This window comes from Oreochromis niloticus, linkage group LG6, assembly GCF_001858045.2.
Source record: "Oreochromis niloticus isolate F11D_XX linkage group LG6, O_niloticus_UMD_NMBU, whole genome shotgun sequence".
Taxonomy (NCBI): Eukaryota; Metazoa; Chordata; class Actinopteri; order Cichliformes; family Cichlidae; genus Oreochromis; species Oreochromis niloticus.
Genome location: NC_031971.2, coordinates 28,908,710 through 28,922,730, shown reverse-complemented (window position 1 = coordinate 28,922,730; position 14,021 = coordinate 28,908,710). Strand labels below are relative to the sequence as shown.

The window sequence follows — 14,021 nt, the reverse complement described above, 5'->3', positions numbered from 1 at the left end:
ATTAGAGTAATCTGTATTTGACAAAGTTTGTGCACATAAACAAGGAATTTGACTCAACCATCATTTCTTTCGTATAGTTGCTGTGTTTTAGAGAATTGCCACTTATTATCAATATGTGTGCAAATACTTACTCACACAGTATTTCCAGATATAGTTTTGCAGGTCATCATTTAGGTTTCTCCACTGAAGTGTGAAATTAAAATAAAAATATGGAAGAAAAATGGAAAAAAAAAAACTATGAACTTGGAGGAGAGTAGGATCAGAACAATGAAAGTGAAATGGCCATATAGAAGAAAGAGAGGAATGTGAGAAATTATGTTTGTGTCTGCAAGCGAGTGCGTGTGTGTATGAGGCGCCGTAAGGGACATTATTACTGAAACGCTCTCACACACACTACTGAAATTTAATCTCTCACACACACTACTGAAATGCTCTCACACACACTACTGAAACGCTCTCACACACTCCACTGAAACGCTCTCACACACTCCACTGAAACGCTCTCACACACACTCCACTGAAACCAAGGCATTTCAGTTGAACAGGAAGTTGTTTCCTGACAAATAAACTGAAGGAAAAAGTGGTAGATTTCAAACAAACCACTACACAAATGTCTACTTAACAACCTGCTAGTAGCCTAAGTGAAGCAGCTGCATTACTTAACAATATATTAGCTTCAGCATAAGTCAAAATATAGAATAGCAGGAGACGGGCAATATCCTGGTTAATTTTTTTGGCATATTTGCTTTTTGTCTTTTTTAGTGAAGAAAAAAATATCTTAAAATCATTAATAAAACCAGGGAGAGAAGGCTTAGCGTTCCTCCATTTAGCACAATGGATATGATATTTACTCAAAAGTATGATGATGTTAATGTCTGAGACACCAAATGGTAGATGATCCATATAAAAAAAATTATATGATGTTATTCAAATGGTGGCACATCATTAATTTTTAGGGAATTCCAATTTTTTAAGTCACACCAAAAGCATTGTGTGATAGGGCATAGAAAAAAAAGATGTTCTCGGGTTTCATTTTCATCAGTGCAGAAAGAACACTGATCCACCTCAAAGCCAAATCTCTATTTTAGAAATTCTGCCACAGGATTAATTTTGTTTATGACTTTAAAGTGTGTTTCTTTAACTTTAGGTAGAATAGGCCATTTCATAAATTTCGAGTATGCTTTATCAAGTGTATCTGAAATAACTAAATTAGAACCATGCCATGTAACCATTCTGTCATAACTATGAAATATTTTGTCTTTGAAGAAACTACTAATACATTTATTATTGCATTTTTATCAAACAGCTGACATTGTCCTAGCAATAAATTAGGAAGCACTGATGAGAAGTTATTGTATATCATAAAGTTTTTAATCAAATGAAGCAGAGGCAGTGGGATCAGTTTACAAAATGTGTTATATTCTCTTTGAGAACAGTTTAGACAATATTTTTCTGAAAAGTCTGTGTAACTTAGAATGACACCATTATCATCCAACAAATCTGTTATGAATATAATCTTTTTGTTTAAACCAGTCGCTCTTGAAAATTGATTTTCGATTAAGTGTTATTACCCTATTATTCCGTAAGGTTGAATTATGAGGAGAGAAGCTGTGGATAAATATCATTTTCCAAAAATGCAAAGTCTGTTTGGGAAAGTTCGAATATCTTGATCGGGATTTTATCTACCTCAAAATCACATTTCAAAATAAAGTCTAATCCTCCTATTTTATTAAACAAGGATCGTGGGAGTCTGGCTGTGACAGACAAGATTTTAACCATTTAATTCTAAGGGTGCCAACCATAGATTCAAATTCTGGAGCTTTGATACCACCTTTATTGTATTCCTTAACAAGCTGAGATCTTTCAATGTAATGGGTTTTATTCCTCCACAAAAATGTGAAAATAACTGTGTTAGCCTTATTAATGTTTTCAGAGGAGATATATAGAGAGTGACAAGGATAAATCAATTTGGAGATGCCTTCAGCTTTAGATAGGATGTTTCTGCCAAAAATAGTGGGGTCTCTGGTTAACCAGTGGCTAAGTGATTTCTTCATCTCCATGATACGGTTAGAAAAATTAGAATCTCTTCTAATTAGGTTTTTAGATATTATCAGCCCTAGATATTTAACTTTAGATTCAACTCTAACCGAAGCTATTGAGGAGTCAGAGCTTGTATGAATCGGGAGTAGTTCACATTTTTTGGTATTAAGAGATAAACCACAAGCTTTACAGAAAATTGAGTTTTCTCTACCACTGATTTATCTTTCAAAAAAATAGATGTATCATCTGCGAATTGACTTATTTTGAAGTCTTTATTAAAAATTGATATTCCTTGTATGTCGTTAGAATTCTTGTTTAATAGTGTTAACAGTTGAGTTACCGATATAAAAAGCTTAGGGGAAATAGGACATCCTTCCGAATTAAGTGTTGCGCGTTCTGCGTTCAAGGAAGCTAATATATTGTTAAATAATCCGGCTGCTTCACTTAGGCTACTAGCACAGCGGTCCCGTGTGTTATGATTAAATCTTCTTTTTTTTTTGGTACCGGTACACATTTTATTTTATTGCATTTATCCGCGACACCTTAAAGGCCGGTCCGTGAAAATATTGTCGGCCGTAAATGGTCCGTGGCGCAACAAAAGGTTGGGGACCGCTGCTCTAGCAGGTTGCTTGTAGTGGTTTGAAATGTACCACTTTTCCGGTCAGTTTCTTTGTCAGGAAACAACTTCCTGTTCAGCTGAAATGCCTCGGCTTTCAGTGGAGTGCGTGAGTGCATTTCAGTAGTGTGTGTGAGAGTGTTTTAGTGGTGTGTGTGTGTGTGTGTGTGTGTGTGTGTGTGTGTGTGAGAGAGATAAAATTTCAGTAGTGTGTGTGAGAGCATTTTAGGGCTGCACGATATTAGGAAAACCTGCGATGTGCGATAACTGTGATCAGTATTGCAATAACGATATGACTTGCGATAAAATAAATAGCAAAAAAAACAAAAAAAACCAAATGCATAATATCCGTTTTACTGCAACAGTTTTATTTAAAGAAAGCTGCTGTATTAGCAGTGTAACAACAAAGTGCACTTTAACATTGAAACATTGCCCCCATAAAAAAATTTCTGAGGCTTGAATTCTGAAAGACATCCTTCCCTGCAGGGCCGTTGCTAGCCATTTGGGTGCCCTAAGCACAAATGCTTTATGGTGCCCCCCCCCGCCACTTAAAAAAAAAAAAAAAAACATTAATACTTTTGAATTTCTCAGTGGAATTTGTTTAATTAAATAACAACAAACATGACAGTTAAACAAATAAATAAGGTTAAAGGAGGTTAAAAATACTGTTACAAATAAATACTCAGGCCCCTTTGGAAAATTAAAATCAGAGCTGACATTAAAAGGACCTCTCCGCACAATTTCAACACGATCAGCATCTACAATGTGAGCTGGCCAAAGAGCAGGATCGGTTGAAGGGGGCACACATGTCTCCACAGTGTCACTTTCTGATAGTCTCTCAGTGACAGGACTCTCAGTGGTACTTGTGTATGGAACTGTACCTGAACTGGTGGTTGATGGTTCTTGTTCTTCTTGGCTAGGGATTGTTGCAGGGTCTACAATGGCTGGTGGTTGATGTCCAGGGATGGCACTACTATCCTGTCCTTGAGATCCTCCTTGAACATATTTAAGCATTGACCCTGCATACAAGAGAAAATATTCAGGGATTTTACAGAAATACAATTTTGAATCTACAGTAGGCCTACGAAAAATTGCATTATAAGACTAATAAATTAAGTAAGTCACTGGTACATTTAAAAATTACTAACTATATTTTACATGTATAGATTTTCATAATGGCAAATGGCAATATAAACATGCTGTACATAATTTGATATAAATGCGCAAGTAGGAAATCTATATTACTGGAAGATATAGGTTTCATATTACACTGTAATATGAAACCTATATCTTATTTATGCCGCATAAATAAGATATGCGTCTTTATAGATATCCTGAAATGCAGCAACATACAAAGTAATCTTGTCTAATCTGATAATAATACTTGACTGCATCACTGACCTATCCCAAAGTTAAGGTTAATCAGTAGCATGCATGACGTTAGCCAGCTAGCAACCTGAGGAGGGAAATGCTAGTCTCACGATTGCTAACGTTATCTGAAAACCGTCAATTGAGTGACCATGATGAGTTGCTTTTAGTAGTCCATTCTATATTCATATCCACAACGTAAACAAACTACCCAACATCAATCATTTGCAACATTTGTTAACACAGTATGAACACTGCTAACAGGAGCTATCACAGAGTTGACGGACATGAGCGTGCAAGCAAGGGCTACAATAATGAACTTTTTTTATTGTTATTATTTAAACATTGCCTTACCGGCAAGCGACGCCTGAGTTTCATCACGCTTCCTCTTCTTCTTTCTTTTCTCCGCTCCCGACTCCTGTTGCCGTTTCGAGGCCATGTTCAAACAGGTGTTTACCAATACCGAATTGAGGCATTATAGAACAGACCACTGGGAGTGGGGGGGGGCACCAGGAGGAGACTGGAGACAGGGCACAAAGCAGATTCACCCCTTTTCTCGGGAAAATTGTTTTATGTTGCTTTTGTATTGTTTAACCATATTAATGCATATGATATTTATAGTATTAATATGGTTTACTTTTTTTTTTTTTACGACCCTGATTTTTTTGGTGCCCTACGCAGTGTGCGTTATGTGCGTTTGCGGAGCTACGGCGCTGCTTCCCTGTGTCCAAAACACTAATGTCTGACTCAGTTGTTTAGCTCCGTGGCTCTCACAACATTGGCACCATTGTCCGTGGTGATGCACACTTGTCAGTCTTCTTTAAGATCCCAGCTGGCTAGCACCTCACGTAATACATGGGCTATATTTTCACTAGTGTGAGAGTCTGGAAAATACACAGTCTCTAGACACCGTGTCTTCAGTTCAAAGTCTTCGGTGAGGAAGTGCACTGTGAAACTCTTATATGGTTCCGTTGTACGACTTGACCATAGGTCTGTAGTGCTTGCGTAGTTTCCAGCTTGGCTCAGTTCAAACATGACGGTCTTGCGGCATGTTTCCTACATTTGTGGAATGACGACATGGGAAAAGTAGTTTCGTGAGGGGATGCGGTATCTCCGGTCCACTTTATGTATCAGACTAGTGAAGCCCTCTCTGCTAACTGTATTTATAGGCATCATGTCTTTAGCCAAAAAATGTGTAATGGCCTCTGTTATTTCTTTGTACCCCTTCGACGTTTTCTCATAAGGAGTTCCACTTGAAAAACTCTGATACAGAGACGGCTGTTGTACTGCTGTGCTCTGTCTTAACATTAGCAACCTTTGCTTGGCTAGCCCTATCTTTCTGGAACTCTTCAAACAGTTCTCTGTGGTTGTATTGAAGATGATGGTGGAGGTTAGTCATGTTTCCTCTGGTGGTTGCCACGAGTGTTTGGAGAACGTCATCTTTATCAAATCCAAAGTACCTCCAAATAAGCGAGGTACTATTTTTTTTTTTTTTTAGCCACGAGTTCATAGTCAGTAGCGTTCTCGTCATGCGTCTCGCTCTCAGCCATTACAACTCTGACTCGTTGCTGCAGCGTTGTTTGCTCCCCACCTACGTAGGAGGCGGGCCTCTAATCCATTTGATTGGTTAATGCTGTGAAGGGCTCTATTCGACTGGTCAAATGTGTAAAGGGGTTTCTTTGATTGGTAAATTCTTTAAAGCACGTGTGTAAACATTTTAAGGTACCCAATTATCGCAGTTTGCGCCGTCTTTTGCTATGGGCCCATCGCACAGGCTGATATCGCGATGACAATAAATTTTCGATTTATTGTGCAGGCCTAGAGCATTTCAGTAATAATGTCAACTTACGGCACCTCATAGTTCTACATACTTATCTCCATGACCTGATCAGTTGTTGTGAAATCAATTCATGAAGATGCACACACGGACTTGCACACACATATGAGGTGCCGTCAGGGACACTATCATGGAGATATGTATGTAGAACAGTGAGGTTGTTGTTTAAAAAAAAAAAAAAAAAAAAATCCACTCATGCAACACAAAAAGTATTGATATTCTAAGTAGCCAGTAATCAACATAACACACAAACACCGAGCAGGAAGAAGTGGATGTATTGCATGCATACAGACTACCAAAGCACCGCAACCCCCCTCTTGCCCCTACCTGTCTTTTAATTCTGGCTGTATTGTCTCTCTGTCTTGTTCTGTGTAAAAGGCACTCTATTTCTCAGGCACTGTTGGTGCTCTCTGTAATTTTTCAGTCTGTTTGACAACAAATGGGTTACACCCTCATCTGATGTAGCTCTCTAATGTACCCTTCAGCTCTTCTTTCTTTTTCCCTGTCATTTCCACATCCCTCTAGTCCACTCATTTGCTATCTCTTGATTTTGAAACACTTTTATTCATGCCCAAAATAGCTTCTTCAGTTGAAGTTGATGGTATTGTTTGTGTGTAGAAATAATTTATTTTTTAAAACCTAATTCATCTGTGCTAATGCATGGTATTGCACACATGACAGGGAGCAGTTTTGTACTTTTGCATTATATAATTGGATGAAAGTTATGTACATACATAGCCAGTTTTTCCTTTTCTTTATTTTTGTCCCAACTAAGTCCTTATTCAGTCTGTTTATCAGTTCAAATAATTACTTATTTTTGTCTTCCTTCTGCTTCTCTTTCTCCTCCATGCCCTGCCTACTCACTCCCACTCTGCCTGTCGTCAGCTAATTTAAAACAAACATACCTGCCTGCCTCTTCTATCCTCTCGTCTGCTCTTTTTCTTCCCATAGCTTGAACTGTGAACGGGTGACGAGGGCAACATTAAAGCTTTGACTTATCAAGTGTTATCAGCACGCTTAATCAGCATTTTAAATAAAGACAGAACCTAAGTCAATATTTTTAGGAAGCAATGGCTGTAGGCATCTGATTCAAATGGAATGATGAGTTTATAAAACATTTATTACTGAGCATGTAGAAATTAAATTATGCCAGTTAGGTGATGAGCTGATGGGAGACTAGTTATAACCCTGAACTGGAGTAGGGGAGCAAGGTGAGGTGGGATGGGATGGCATGAGATGGATTGATCCTATACTTTGGTGTCCACCTTTACATAACACTTTTGCTGTCTTACTGACCACTCAAAGAATTTTACACTAAAAGCCATATTTTACTTTTTCGCACATATTCGTACACCACTTTCTTCTGTATACTTGGCATTTGATCTACCATGTATTCATACTTACAGCCAGTTTAAAGTCACCAAATAGCAAAACACCTTTAGATTGTGAGAGTTAGGCAGACTATGCAGGCACAGGGTGAACATACAAACTCCATACTTGCAGGCGATTGAAACCCAAAGCATTCTTGCTTTGATGCAACATTACTAACCATTGTTTTACAGTGTCACCCTGCAGTTATACTTTCCATGTCCATGAGTTCATGAGGGTCCACTTGAGTTTGACTGATGAAGCTTCATGTGACTCTTTGTGTTCCTGCCATGTTTTTTTAATGACCATGCTGACCATGCATGCCTACGACAGACTACAAATATACTTAAAAAAAAGTTTTATAGCAATGACAATGAGTATACTTTTGCTCTTAAAAGGTTATAGTGATAATGGTGCCCTTTACTTAATAATATTTCAAAGTGTTCCTAAAATCCTGCCATACACTACGTATTTTTTAACAGCATTAACTCCACTGACATAGTTTGCAACAACATGCAATGTGTGCTTTTACTTTATTATTTTTGCTTGGTCTTGTATTTTGGACCCACTTATCTGACATAGGAGCAGGACTAGGCTTGGCTATATTTGACTACAAATGATGCTTGTCTTTTTTTCTTTACACTTTTGAACCACACCTTAACCTTCCTCTCTTGCTCTCTCCATCCCCTGATGGTAAATGGCAGTGAATGAGAAGATGATTCAGAAAGGATCAGTATCATCTTATCCTTTCTGTTTCTTCCCACCCCTTTTCATGTTACCTTTTCTCACCTCCTTTTCTCACCTCCTTTTCTAATCTCCCAAATTCACCAGACAGTGTAATTCCTTCAAAATGATGAGCGAGCGAGACCAGGTACACTATATTGAAAGGATTTGTCAACTGACAAATGGTACAGTGAAGCAGATGAAATTGTAGTGCGTCTCACTATGGAGCCGGAAAAAAAAAAAAGCTGCTGCCTCAAAATGTGACAGAAACACAGTTTAGCTTTAACAAACCTATGCACACAGAGGTTCATACATAGACTATACCCAAATCCATGTACTCATGAATTATAAGAAGCATGCATATACCAAATACTTACACACATACTGTGATATGGCAAACTCTGTCAAAAAAGGCAAGCTAAGTATAGAATTATGTCTTTTAAATAGATTTAAAAAAACAACAACTTAAAGTTAAAGAAGAATGAGGAATTCCTCGCGAATATTTTCTTCCTGTGGGTTTGAGTTTTTTAAAGTGCTTTTTTTTGCCAGTGTTTTTCTTATGTGTTTGACTTTGACCAACTCCTTTTTTCACCTTTATTGGATGATGACATTTCCATATTTCCAGCTGATTTCACATGTTTGGTTGATGGTTTTTGGCAGCCGTTGTCATCCCTGCTAACCTTTCATGTTTTAGTGAAGCACTGCTGTCATTTTTATTGGCTATCTGCAAATGGTTGACTTTTGGCTTGCAGAGGGCATCATTGTTAGGTTAGAGTTAGTCAGTCTGTTGTGTCTTTACACGTTCTGAGTGAATATGAAGTATTTTGAACTCTGTCTGGCAACATAGTGTCATAAGTTGACCTTCAGCCTGAATATTTGTTTAGACCAGTAGACACTAAGCATCGTATACGTCTCTGCACTCAACTGTTTACGTACCCTGACACTAAACTAAAGTGAGTCAATTTTTCTGCTGTTTTCAGCAGAAAAATGCAATTGAGGCATATATCCCATTTTAAACACATATCGTGGAAGTGAGACACTTAACTTTGTGAACACAATAACTCAGGACAGAGCCAACATAGGATTTTCACATTCATACCATAGGTGAATATAGTAAAAATCATGGACTTGAATATCAGTGATGTTGACGTCAAGGTTACATTTTCTGAAAATCTTGTAAACACGATATTTTGACGAAAAAGGTCACCTAGGATTCTACAAGGAGGTTGAGGGGGGTAGCATTTGCAACTGTCGGTATTTTATAGACTATGCAACAGAGCAAGTGAGTGAGCAGTGTAACAGCTTTTAGGCTACATTAGATTCTTCGAGACACTCTGTCAGGCCCTTCGAATCAAGACAGGTTTGCTATTGGTCAGTGGCTGCATGGATATACAATACCCATTGCTAGTGAATGTTTGGTTCCATTTGCACACACACACAAACACACACACACACACACACACACACACACTAATGGAGAATGCACAATATAACTTCAGTTTTTGTTATGTTTATTGGAACAGTCAAAAGTTCAAACAACCTTGCACAAGGCAAACTCAACAAAGAGGTGGCTAGTTTTGTTTATTTCTCCCCCTCTCCTTTTCAGATGTATTAAACAGTGCATGTCTTTTTTTCTTTTCTTTTTTGTTAACTGAGGCTGCAAGCTGAAATGTTCAAATTCAAAGGCTTCATGTAGACCAACTGGTTTGTTGAAACTGTTACAAAGTGTCACAAAGACACTGGTCATGAAGAGCAGAATTTTGCATTGTTACCGCCTGCCAGCATCTTAGATTGCATCTTTCTGATACTTGACACATTGTCCCAGTCAATAATAAGCCCCCAAAATAAAAGAAATAAACTCTGAAGTATATGTAGAAGTGCAACACAAAATTTACATCACAGTGTTGCAGTGGTTTCCCTTCAGGAAGGCTGCATCATTTCTCCTTGGCCCATTAATGCTTCTGTCCCAGGATGATTAGAGGCATGCTTTATAGGGCTCATGGTGAGTCAAATTAAAGTGGTCACCAAGGCAAATTAAAAAATAATTTATAAGGAAGTGTACCTTGAAAATATGCAGTTCACAAAAAAAACACACGTTAACAAAATTTATAGTCTCCATTCCTACACACTTTTACTTCCTGCCTTACTGAGATTTACAGAGCTAACAATAGCTAATATTGTGGGAAGATCAGCTACTTACATTTTGTATCAGTAGGCTATAAACTAACTCTTAGTCATAAAGAGAGATATTTGGCTATGAGAAACTTTTATTTAAAAGAAAAATAAACAAAAAACAACTTGATTAAGCTTGATTCAAAAGTCCCATAAGAGGCTATGGCTCATATCATAGTGGTCATCATATAAAATAATTATATAAAATAATTACAATTATTTTACCTTGTATATCTTAATTCACTTTGCATCCATTATGTCATTCTTCAGATTGATTTTCTACTCTGTTACTAATCTCAGCAACATGCAGAACAAGTAACAGTCTGTTATAAATCTGTGACTCAAGGCAAGTCATGTGATATGAGTTCCTCACCTTGGCTGTCTTTCTCTATATATCCCTGAATAATACTAATAATAATAATAATAATAATAATAATAATTAATAAAATTCTGCATATTTAGGAAGTTAAAAGTCACCTCATTTCACTGATTGACATGTTTTCAAAAAAGAAAACGGGTTTGAATGGCTTTAATTGACTCTTGGGTAATTAAACTGAACTCTCCACGGAGTGCGTAAACACCGAACTGCATAAACACTGAGTAGATAATGAGATTTTAAAGCATTACCTGAATCCCTTAAATAGACTATCATATTTGTTCAAATGAAGGGTTCAATGAACCTAACCAGTCTCACAGCGGCTGTGAATAAATCACCTCCAAATGCTTTCAGTTCTTGTTGTGAAGACATTAAGTTGTTATGTGCTGCAAGACATCAAAAAACTATTTTTCTAACCTCGTACTAGTGAATTCTTTCTTACTAACTATTCTTTCTGAATTGTTGACTTTTCATTTGCCACTCTCCTGTCTGCATGCCTCCTGACCTTTACCCAAGAAAACACATGTAGAAACACACTAACACATGGTACTATAAGGAAAAGGATGAATATATTCATCTTTTAAAGCTTATCTGGCTCACAGCTAACTAACTCACCAGCTAAGAAAATGATCACTTAAAGAGAGCAGACAAGTTCATGTTGAAGTAGCTTGCAATGAAAGCCAATCATGACTTGATATTTATGGGTGCTTGATTTTTCTGCATGTAGCAAACTAGAATATAACATAGTGAGGAAATTGTCACAAACTTGCTTTATGAGATACACCTGATTTTAGTCTGTGTCTGTGCCATTACCTCAAAATAAATATATTCATTAAAAAAAATAATAATAATAATTCTGTTCCTATACCATATGCGTGCAAATGTTTCCTTAACTTGAGGGCGTTCTGTTTACTAAAGTAATAGAGGTATTCATTTGAAATGGTTACAAAGTGTGAAGTTGGAGGCATGATTTAGTTATGTAATTTATTTTTTTTGTGTGTGTTTCCTTGGTCCTGTTGTGTTTTATTTTGCAAAATCTTAGCGCAATTAGTGTGTGGCATTACTGGTTTTGATTATTCCTGTGCATGTGGTTAAGAAAGATTTTCCCAACTCAAAAAATCCCCCCAGAATATTTACAGCAGTTCTGGAGTGTGTGCATGTAAATGAGGGCCAAACGTTGTGTATGTACTGTATGCACTCAGCCATTATCAAACTCATGTAGAATTTAATTTGAGGATTCACCAGATCTGTTATTTGGGAATGAAAACCTGTCTGTAATTGAAGGCTGATTCATATATAAACTATTATTTCAGAAGCTGGGCTAAACAAATGTGTATTAAATGTGAATCAATATTTTATACTTACATGAGTGCAAATACATAATTTCTGTCATAATGTTACAGATGGTTATTCTTGTATAATGATGATTTTAATGTCAGTGTTTTCAAATGGGTCCATGAACATAGTCGGCATATACTGCTGTGCACATCTTCATTCTTGTTGAAGAAGAATGTTATCACATGAATCCCCAAGCTATTGATCGATTGAATATGTTATTTATTTTTTATGTAACTTCTCTATACAGAGTGGGGCAAACTGACAATACCAAGTTTTAAGCTCAGCCGCATTTCAAACTTTTATTTAGCACTCTATCTAACTTGAATCATTTGTTAATACAAGACAAACAATGTTTCAACCTAATTTGCAGACATGGCAGTCTTAAAAAAGAACCAAAAAGACCCCTCCAAAAAGCAAGAAACTAATCCATCAGATTAATTGGAGCAGTACTAGACTGCAGTTGTACCAGACGCTCCCCAGCATGAATCTGCCTAAATTTATGCAGGCAAGCCATTGTGAGCCTATTTAAAATGGAGAAAATGTATGTGTCAGCATGCTGTGCACCAGAATGGCACCAGCGATCATGTAATAGTTTTTTTTCTTGTGTATTAAAAAAATGAAACAAAAGTAAAAACAAGAAATATTTAAAACAAAAAATGTTAACAAGGGTTTCTGTATATTAGGCATACTCCACAGATTATGGAGTATGTCAGGGTGAGAGTTTCTATGTATTGCACTGAGCAGCAACAGATAGACTTAAAGCAAAACTGAGCAAATGACTACTATGTTTTGACCTTTTTGTGGGATTTTGATTGAAATATAACCATATAATATTGCAAACCTTACAATATAAGGGAAATTAAGTTAATGGCACCAAGTTCTTGTTCTTCAGCACTTGTAGCATCATATCTTACAACTTTCTCAAAGTACATTTACAACTAGATGAGCTTTTAGGATGTGTCTTCTTGCAGTCCTTCGAATATTGTTAAATATTTTAAATCTTTAATGACTGCAATAGTTTCAGGTGTGCGAGAGGTTTCAGGTGCTTCTGCTTGCCATTTTAGTGAACATTTAGCAACATCAAAATGCATTCTAAATATTATATCAATTAACCACTGTTTTTATTGGTTTATGTTGGTATCTTAGTGGAGAACACATATTTTGAGATCACTGGTTTAGAAAAAAAAATAAGAGGACTTTCACCTCAGAGAATGGGATTTAGTTTTTTGGGGGGTTGCTTTTGTTTGTTTTTTGTTTTTTAAGTGAGAGAAAAAGTTACAAGATGTGACTTTTGCATTAGCTCATTTAAATGTCTTTGTTATCTTAGCATCATGAAGACTGAAGGTTGCTGCTTTTATACCCCAAATCACTTGGAGGTAAATCCCTCTGATTAACGCACACTCACACAAAAGCCGCACAAAATGTCTCAAAAGCCTGTTCTCTCTAAACAGTTTAATTTACAAACATTTACTTATGTGTTTTGTGGACACCTGTTTAGCTACGTACACTGAAACATCCACACTCTGTTCCGCTCCGCACATTAATGAATTAAACAGCTACATTTTAATCCATCAGATTAATTGGAAGTGCCCAACCATGGATTGAAGAATGTTTTATCCACCAAGCATTGACTCGTTTTGTGCTTAAGGGTAACATGTAGCAAGTGGAACAATGGTATGGATGTTTTTTTGTTGTTTGGAGGTTTGTTTAGTTCTGGTAATGAAAGAGAAATCCCCATTGGATACTGATGCTCCTATTAGTTTTAGTGTGTGGTTTCCCAAACTTTCTAGGACCCGTTTAATTTGTTTTGTCATTGTGGCAGTTTTTTTTTTTTAACCCCTTCATACTATTGTTCATAGTGTACTTAACGAGCTTAACTAATAGTCTCATGAAAATGTGAGTGGGCTTCTTAGTCTGTATTAAAATGAAGAGCTCTACAGTTAACTGAAAAATACACCAGAGGTTCATTTAAAAAGCTTATGTAGGTGTAAGGACAAAGGGCAGCTAGAGATTGTTTGTTTTGCATATCCTGGTCTGAACTATATCTTACAGTGGTTATCAGTTCAAACTCATGTGATGGGTCAATTACCAACTTAGCAAGCAAAAGCTTTAACCTTTTAAAGGGGGCAAATCATGGGTTTAAAGTACCCCCGTCGCCTGAAATGGGTTTATCACAGTGTAAG

General features: G+C 36.8%; 1 protein-coding gene across 1 annotated transcript in view; it reads left to right on the top strand.

Moving 5' to 3' along the window:
- tusc3 (tumor suppressor candidate 3) overlaps positions 1–14,021 on the top strand; it is a 75,187-nt gene that overhangs the window by 42,763 nt on the left and 18,403 nt on the right. The window lies entirely within an intron of this gene.